This window comes from Hydra viridissima, unplaced genomic scaffold, assembly GCF_058129835.1.
Source record: "Hydra viridissima isolate aposymbiotic clone 2 unplaced genomic scaffold, HvirCarnegie_v1 scaffold_5, whole genome shotgun sequence".
Classification (NCBI taxonomy): Eukaryota; Metazoa; Cnidaria; class Hydrozoa; order Anthoathecata; family Hydridae; genus Hydra; species Hydra viridissima.
The window spans coordinates 8,433,165-8,442,763 of record NW_028324304.1 but is presented as its reverse complement, the minus strand read 5'-3'; the positions used below and the strand labels follow the sequence as shown (position 1 = coordinate 8,442,763).

Below are 9,599 nucleotides of genomic sequence, written 5' to 3'. Positions count from 1 at the left end.
GAAAACCGTTACCAGATGAAGTTATTAAATTAATTGTAATGTAAATAATAAAATGAATGTAATAAATACAGTTTTTTTTCTCTATGTATCAACCTCCTTTAAAAACCATTTTTATAAAAACATCAAGTAGAGTAATATATCAAGATAATGTGTTTGTCTTGATGATTCTAAAACTTGAAAAAAAAAATTTTTGTACGCGTATAGTCACCTTAAACGCGCATAAGCGCGCGTTATACGCGTCGAAGCTACGCATAAAAAAAAAAAATTTATTAATAAAGTTGAAATCTTTGACCCAAAAATTTATTACTTTGATATATAGCATTATTGATTTACGATTTATGTCAAATTTTATTTAATTTTTACCGTTTTTTGATCGTTCTGAGTCACTGTGTAGGTACGTGTGCAAAATTTTTAAACTATTCAAATATTTAATTATTATACATCATTGTAAAGAGCTTTAAATCAGTATTACAATGGTGAAAATTTTATAAAAAACTAATCATTCTGCTAAAAGATATGCCTATTTAAGTGACAAAAATTCATTATAAGGAATGCTTAAGAAAACTGCAACCAACTTAAAAAATTAGCGTTCGGCTCAAGGTGGTTTTATAATAGTACTTCATTGTTTAGTTTTTAACGCATTAATTTGCCTCGGTTATATTTTTATTCAACTAATAGCAGAATATGGTTTTGTGTGTGCGTGTGTGTGTAAATCATGTTTTGATTATTTTTAAAAAATCACCAATATTTTAAATAAAGTTTCATTTTTCTAAAAAAATTTTTTAATGAATAAAAAAGTCAAATATACAAAAGGCTTATAATCGTGAATCCCCTCCCCCCAACTTCTACAACAGAAGAATATTTGGTACCTTTACTGCGTGCAAAAATAGAATATGAGCGTGTCATTATTTTGAAATGAAATTTGGCAGGTACATAGAAAATAGATATATAAAATTGATTCAAAAGTTAGAAAAAAAACCCATCATCCCTTCAATGTCAATTCACTTCCAGAACAGGAATGAAGTTTTCAATAGCAATGAAATCACTAAAAACGTTAGTAACTGCAAAAAAAAAACAAATTCCAATAAACTTACAACACTCTACTTTTAAAATATTATCTAAGTCAATATAAAATTCTAAAAGACGAGAAAAATCCATCCTTGCAACACCAACCTCGAGCACGCGGTGAAAAAATGGTCACAGATTTTATCTTTAAAATCGGTGCCGTAAATCGCAGATACGCACATACCTACACTGCACAGTGGGCCAGAATTCACTTTTACTGGACAAAGTTCGTAACTAATTTAATATTAGAGCTATATTCACTAAAATTAGTATGAGTACTAATATGATGTCTGCGCTTTTTATGAAGGTAATATTTTTTTATTTCGTTGCTATGGATACCTTTATTTTGCTTAGCAACAACCTATTTTTGTTATCTGCAGATATTTTATAAGTGCTATATTCACTAAATTTGTCATGAGTACCAATATGAGATCACACTTCTTACAAAAGTGATAATTTTTTAAATTTAGTTGCTATGGATACTTATATTGCTTAGTTTCCGGATACTCTCCTAAGTTACAAAGTGGTAAATTGATATTTGAATATTTTATCGGATTTTTGTCCCACCTATATTGAATAACAATTGAGTATTTAGGTAAATAATGTTTTAGGAATATTAAAAGCAAAAATAGTGCAAGAAAAAATTGTCAACTTTAAATTGCATCAAAAAATTATAAAACAATAATATCGTTTGAACCTTCCCATCAATCATTGTATGTTCAATAATACAAATTACTTCAATAGAAGATCTACAAACCTCAAATAAAATCATTCCCAAGCTTTCTATCTCACTTTTAATGTACTGATCTTCTTCAATCACAGATTCCTTGGATTCCATTTTGTATGCAAATCTTATGGGTCTACAATTGCCTGTGGAGGACGACTTTTGATTTTTCCAAATAGGCACCTTTTCGTTGCTGTTGTTAAATCCAGTCAAATCTAATGGTACTAGACAAGTAATAAATAATGATTCTTCACGCTTTAAATCTCTGTTAATGTCGGGTTCTGATAAAACTTGTTTATAAATACTTTAGCCAGTAGCACCATCAAAACCAGCATTACACGTTAGTGTCATTGTTTTTATTGCTTTGTCGTTCAATATCAAGTGCCTTAGCACAGGTTCCCGAACTGCACAGATTCTTATCAAAGTATGAATTATTAAATCTTTTAAAGGAACTGAAGCTGAATAGTCCTCCACTATTATGTTTGCAGGATAACATTTCAATTTTGCATCTCTGACATCATTGTAAGCAGGGTAAATGTTATATTCTTTCTCCAAGGCTCCGCTTCTAACCAATTGATAGGAAGCTTTTGTCAGACTTGCATCAATTATTAAAGCCAGTGCTTCGTCTGCTGAATATTTAGTTGCTTTATCTGTATTTGAAATATTTAAAACGTTCTTGGCAGCAATAATAATAGATTCATCTCTAAATTTTTTATTAGCAGCAAAAAATAATTCATTGGATGAATGAGATTCACTTAAACAAGATACACGCCGTTTTTTAGTTTTATTAGAACTATTATCAAAAGCAACTGGTTTTCGACCACGTCTACTTGCAGTTGGCTCATTGTCTTTTTTTCTGACAATTAAATATTCATTAAGCCAGCTCACAAACTTCTTTTCAAAATTTTTGACAGTATAGTTTGCAGATTTCGACTTTTTTTTATACAAGTAAACAAATCGTTGAACAGCATGTCTAAAATCAACGTCTTTAAAATCAGCAAATTTTGGCTGAATAAATTTTAATATATCTTCAGAAATATATTGTTTTGAAATACTAAGATTGTTTTTTTTGGAGAAAATTATGAATGTCTAAGTTTAATAAAACCATATCTAAATTATTATTGTAACAAGTATTTTGTATTTAAAAGTTTAATGTTATAATATATATGCCGTCCGGACTACTAATACTTGTTATTAATTAAGTTACTACAAGTGCTAGTAATTAAAATTAAAAGTAATTAAATTACTGTTAGTGTTAGTAATTAAATTACTAACAACTACCGAAAATATGTTGTTGCTATGCTATGCAAAGTAAGGTATCCTTACTAACCAAAAAAAATAATCTCATAAGAATTGTGAATCTCATTTTAATACATACCCCCAATATTGTGTACTTAGCGCATGTAAAATACTGTTAAAACAACGTTAATGTAAAAATGAGTTGTTGCTATGCAAAATTTAGTACCATAGCAACCAAATTAGAACATATATAAAATCTGAACGGGGATTTAAGGGGACGAGCAATCAATTAAAACTCAATTGAAGCATCATATAGATCAAATAAATATAAGATAGCACATGGCAAATTGTGGTAATTATTAGTTATAGTGCGGCAAAAAACAAATTTCTTAAGGAATTTTTTTTTTAATCTGTGATTTTCAAAGTATAACTGAGATAACATGCTATGACAAATTTATTTCACACATTTGGTTTTTCTTATCTCTATATACTCTAGAATAACATGTACTAATTTTTTGTTTCAAAAACGTAGATGTAATTGAAATATAACACAACGTTGATATCACCGTTAATTACTTAAAATTTTTTTTTTTTTTTTTAATTTCAATATTCAAATGCTTAGAGTCCTGGTAACTAAGGGATTTAATATAAATAAGTTATCAATAAATTTCTCCTAATATATATAGATACTAAAATTAAATAAGTTTTCAAGATTAGACAACTAAAATTTTTCCCATTTTGTCCACCTACTGGCCCACTGTGCACTGTGCGCTGAACTTACGCAAAAAAACAACCGAGTTGATTTTTTTTTTAATAAACCAAGTTTCCGTAATTGCAAATCTTTATCAAAGGATATTTTTCTGAAGATGAATTCATATAACTTCTGTAACAAAAAAAAAAAAAAAAAGTTATTAGGTAAAGAAGCGTAAACTGATAAAATAACAAGCCGTTATCAAGTTCTCAACTCTCATAAATTAATTAGTTATTAGCAGTTAAAAGTTTTAAAGTAATGGTCATTTTTTCTTTTTGGTTTTTAATTTTAAAATTTCTCGGCTAAAGAAATTTATTTTGGTTTTAGTTTTGTAAAAATTAAATGATTAACGAATAAAAAAAAATAACGTTAAGAGTTTCTTAGGTCATTTATTTTGCCTTCTTATTCTAATTATTCTAATTATGTCTCAACTTTAATTAATAAAATTTATTTATTTGTATATTTATTAAAAAGTCGCGATTCTTTTTGACTGAGCGTTTTGGTTTTTTCTCATCTAATTTAGCAATATTTATAAGATCACCGATATAAAAAACCGGTGAGAAAAACTACTAGTAGAAAGCTGTCGTCTATATGGCTTACATATCAAAGATTGGAGAGGAAACTGTTGCAGCCGGACAGAGTATAACCACTGTTCTCAGCCGTTCTATTCCAAGCGAAAGCCTCCTCTTTGAAAGTATTGCTGAAACATTGACTCGCATTGCAACCTCTACAGAAAGTTTTGCCAACTCCGCTAAAAGAACTGCTTGTTCACTGGAAACGATTGCTGCGGCTGACGCAGAAAATAACTGAATTTATGAGTTATTACAGGCTGTCAAGTGACAACTTTTTAAAAAAATGAAAAAAAAATGATACTATTTTTTGAAAAAAAATGAAAAAAAAAGAAAAATTTCAATAAAAAAATGAAAAAAATGACAAACTTCATAAAAAAGAACGACACAAAAAGTCATTAAAAAATAAAGATGACTTTTTCACAAAAATTTATTATAACTTGTTGATAGTCTACTTTGATTTTTTAAAACCATTAATTAATCTCTGCATTTCACTTTTTCGTTTTAAACCAATATTTACTCGCAACTTTTTTTGTTCATTGCTATGTGCTTTAGCATTTGTAAAATTTCTTTTTAGCACTGTTTACCATTTCATGAGCAAGTTTAATACCAATCATATCTTCTTTATTGATGGCACTTTGCATAGACTTAGTTGCTTCATCCAGCATTCTCTGAGCAAGTTCAAACTCCATATCCGCATTTTTCTCATCTTTTTCTAGATTTTGCTCTTTTTGATCAAGATTAATTTTACTTTTTTCAATTTTTTGGAGCATTTCCTGGTGTTGTTTCTTTTTACAAATAAGTTCTTCCTCATGAATTTTTTTAAATCTCTTTTCTTCCTCTTCTTCAGTTTTTCTTACTTTGTAAATTCTATGAGCATTTTGAACAGCTTGAACAACATCTTTTGCTAATGTATCAACATTATGTGCACCTTGGCAACTTCTTGCATATTCCTTTGATATTCTCAAAGCCATTAATGTTTCATCAATTTAACTTTACTCTCTCTGAAATCAATGTATTCTTATTATCTGATAAACTTCGCTCTACACTAGCATTTCCATTCTGAAGTGTTAAACAGCTCTTAACAACTTTATGAAGAAATCCATACTTAGTTTTTCCACATTCTGTATTACTTTGGAACACTTTAGCCCAGTAATGATCTACTCTTTTTAATTTATTTGTATTTGAATCTAAATACCAGTCTTCTGAAACATTATCTGCTTGGTATAACTTCCATTCATCCTTCACAAATGATACCTAGAAAAAATCAATGAAATAATTTTATTCAAAACACCAGATAATGATTTGCAATCATATAAGTATATATAACTGCATTACTTACATATTAAAACCTAACTAAAATTTGAAACTAAATTGCAAATAATTTTGTGAAAGAACTTCTAGAAAACTTTGTTAACACTAAAATTAATACCTCCCTCTCATTTACAATGTGTGGCATCATAGCTGCTATTCGCCCAATTGCATTAACAGTCCAAGGTTTAGATCTCATTTGTGGACTCAAACAAGTCAAGTCTTTTAATAGTTGTGAATCAAGAGGAAGTTTCTTTTGTAAGTGTTTAACAATGGCTATATATCCATCTATCATTTGTTCTAGGCAGATATATCTTTTTTTTTCGCAAGAAAGTTTTTTCACCTAAAAATTAAATATTTTTTATTGAAACACAACAGAAAATTGGAAAGAATAATGACCATATTGTTTTCTATAATGATATATCAAATAATTAATCATATTAACAATAGATTATAGTATCTCCCAAGTAAAATCTGCAAGTATCAACAACAACAAAATACTAACCTGGTTTTTTGCTTCCTCACCAAAATCCATTTTATTTATTTCAAGATGTATAGTTGAATCTGAGGAATCAATTTTTAAAAGATCTTTAGTAAGTTTTTTGTCAACAGCAGAAGGTTTAAGGAAACGCTTCATCAAAGATATTAAAAGATCTTTCATTTTATAAAATAAGATATGAATAAGTGGTCCTTCATCTTGGAATATCATTAAGTATTTTTCAAACAAGGGTGCAATACCAATAAGGAATTTAATAGACACAAGTAACTCCTATAAAAAAAAAAGTAAATAGTTTAATCTTCTTTGAAATCTTCTTTAATCTTATTCTCTTTAAAACATAAAAATTTTAAAAAACAAGGCTGATGTAATTTATTACATTTTCATTTTCCTTTAGACTCTTCTGAATCCTTACAAAACGTTTGTTGTTTGTCAGAGTCTTTTTATATTCTTTTTGTTTTGGAATGTATTCCAAAAAATATTTCTTTGTATCTTCCCATCGTAAAAGGACTTTTTCAAGTGTAGCAGAAAGAGTAAGCCATCTAGTATTGACAAATCGAAGAAACAAACTTTCATCTTCAATAAAAATGGACTCTGCTAACTTTTTGAAGTCTTCAATTTTGCATGGTGCATTCTAAATTAATAAAATAATCATACTAATATTTATAGATTATAACCTGGGATGGAAAGTCCCAAGAAAGACTCCAGGGTTTTGAGTCAAAGATTCCCTAGTTTTTCCTGGATTCTAGAGTAATGAGGTGTGAAAAAATGGCTCCAAAAATGTTTAGGAACTTCTGAACTCCATAGAGAAAAAAAACTGGCCTTTAAGAGTTCTAGAATCTATCATTTTTGAACCTGGAGTTCCTACCTACAATAACACATAAGGATTATGTATTATTGTAACTAGGGAAATAAAATTTCTATTAACAATAAAATCCTTACCTTAAACCATGCATGTAGATCAAATGCTAGCTGCTCTGCATCTTCACCTAGAACCATAATTGCTTTTCGAAATGCATTATGCACTGTGTGCAATGTACAACTTATAAATGGTAACAAACCATTAAAATCATTGCTACAAAGCTCCTCATTTAACAACCTCCAAATAGCCTTGTTTATGTTAGGACCATCTGTTGAAATATTAAAAAGACGACCCCATGGTAAGTTATATTTTTTATTGTGGAATAAAGATGCTAGCATTTTTTTTACATCTTCAGCTGTTGCTCTCCCAAAGAAAAATGAGGTTAAATATTTTGTGACAACTTGGTTTTCTTCTTCTGACCAAAAACGACATAAAAGATCCATTTGTTTTCTCTGCTGAGTGGTAGTTGTTTCATCAAACATCAAAGTGAAAGCAGCAGGGCTTGAGGTTATACTGGTACAAAGTCGTTTCTCTAATAATGGTCCAAGACCATCTTGAAAAATATATGAAGCTTTTTGGCGACTCATTGTAAAACCCTGACAAATCTTACTATCTGGAAACATCCTTTGAAATAGTACTGATGTATTGTCACAATGTCTTAAAGCAAGATCATTCTCAGCAACTTTAAATAGCCACATGGCTTCTGCAGCTGAAATTTTATCATTAGTAGAATATTCTAATGTAACAATTTTTTTCTCTCCTGTAGAGTTTGTTTTTGAATCTATATAAAAATGGCGAGCTGTATTTGAAAACCTAATATCAGACACTGATTTATGTTTTGGTTTAGAAGAATGTTGAAAAAGAGCTTGAAAACCAACTAAGCTATATTTTAACTCACTTAAACATAGTTTACAAACTGCATATTCTGAGTTCTTTTTCTCAGCCCATAATTTGATTTTGACTTGATTCATATCTAACTTTTCCAACCACACATCAGTCCATTTAACCATTATGTATGGGTTTTATACAAAAAATTACAGGTTTAAATGAGTAACTTCACTAAAACTTTACACTTACTGCTTTCTGGTTTACTTAAAAACTAACTTTTCACTTCGATTTCTTGACAAATAAAGTAACTATTAATGTAAAAATAAAATATCAGAACACAACCATTAAAAAATTATGATACTTAAAAGAATATTATCCCACCTAATAGTATTGATTTTTTAAAAAAACTTGTTATATAGTAAACAAAGAACACAATTTCAAAAATTATAATAATTAAATGAAAAACATCTCACATCTTTATTAGACATTCTAATACTGAACATTTTTTGTAAAATATCTCAACAATGAGGAAAACTAAATCTTTAAAAGGTACAAAGTAACAAAAAAAAATGAAAAAAAATGACAAAATTGAAAAAATTGAAAAAAAAAAAGAAAAAAAATGACATAACAAAAAAGACCAATAAAAAAATGAAAAAAATGAAAAAAATGAAAAAAATGACAACTTGACAGCCTGGTTATTACTAACATAAAATAAATTGGTACATAATTAGATAAAGCAAGATATCTACACATTTTTTGCTTAAAAAATTAGCACATTATTTAAGGTTTATAACTACCAAAACGATATATGCAATAGTATCAAGCAATTTTGCAAACCTTACATTCAATTTCATATAAAAAAGAGGAAAAGAGGGGTTCAGAATTGCTTAATCTGATCTACAATTACATTATAAAGAACTTGTAGCTTTTTACATTTAACATACAATTAAACTTGCCATAAATATTTACTTCTATCATAGATATCTAAAAAACTGAAAAATTGTATACGGAAACTACAACACTTCATGAGACCTGTGTGCTTTTCTGATATTTCCGATATGACACTTTTAGGGAATGTGCAAACTCTGCACTTTAGTATGTTAATGCTATTTTATTAACACATTTCCCTGACATTTGGTTTACTTGAGCAAACTTTTTGGTGTATTTTTATTCTGAGACTCCAATCACTTCTTTATATTTGCAAATCAATCTCATTTGACATAAGCATGAACATACTTAAGCTTATATGCCTAAAAATGTCATATCTAAAACAAAATATCCTGCATGCATCCATGCAACATTTTTAAAATATATATCATCGCCTTTGATTTGCAAACACATAGTTTTTAATTTGTGTCCTTCTTAAAATACCAAGTCAAATTTGGTTGGTTTGAGTTAATTCAGATTGAAAACTATGCACATAATCTTCATCATTGTCCTCAAAGTTGATGTCATCTAGAATTTTTAATCCTAAGGAAATGCAAAGGTTTTCCAGTAAAGTGCAAGTAAAAACTATTTTGCAGCAATTGTTGGGGTGTACTGAATTGTTCCACCACTTTTGTGCAAACACCCCCAACAGTTTTTTAAATGTCCAATGGCTCGCTCCACATCACTAGGTACCTGACAGTGAACTTTATTAAAATATATTTCCTATGGGGTAGTTGGGTGATTAAACAGTCTGTAAAAAGGATGCCTGCATTTCGATCATATTCTAATGTCTGTTTTAATGCAGAATTAGAAAAAATGAAAACATC

At 28.7% G+C, this 9,599-nt stretch overlaps 1 pseudogene across 1 annotated transcript; it reads right to left on the bottom strand.

Annotated features, from left to right (window-relative positions):
- Window positions 1-4,623: 4,623 nt before the first annotated feature.
- LOC145184797 (uncharacterized) lies at window positions 4,624-8,157 on the bottom strand (annotated as a pseudogene). The gene is made up of 5 exons (XR_016452782.1): window positions 7,098-8,157; window positions 6,535-6,789; window positions 6,165-6,428; window positions 5,781-6,002; window positions 4,624-5,605 (listed from the first exon to the last, which is right to left on the bottom strand). The product of XR_016452782.1 is annotated as an uncharacterized LOC145184797 (transcript).
- Between the last annotated feature and the right edge of the window lie 1,442 nt (window positions 8,158-9,599).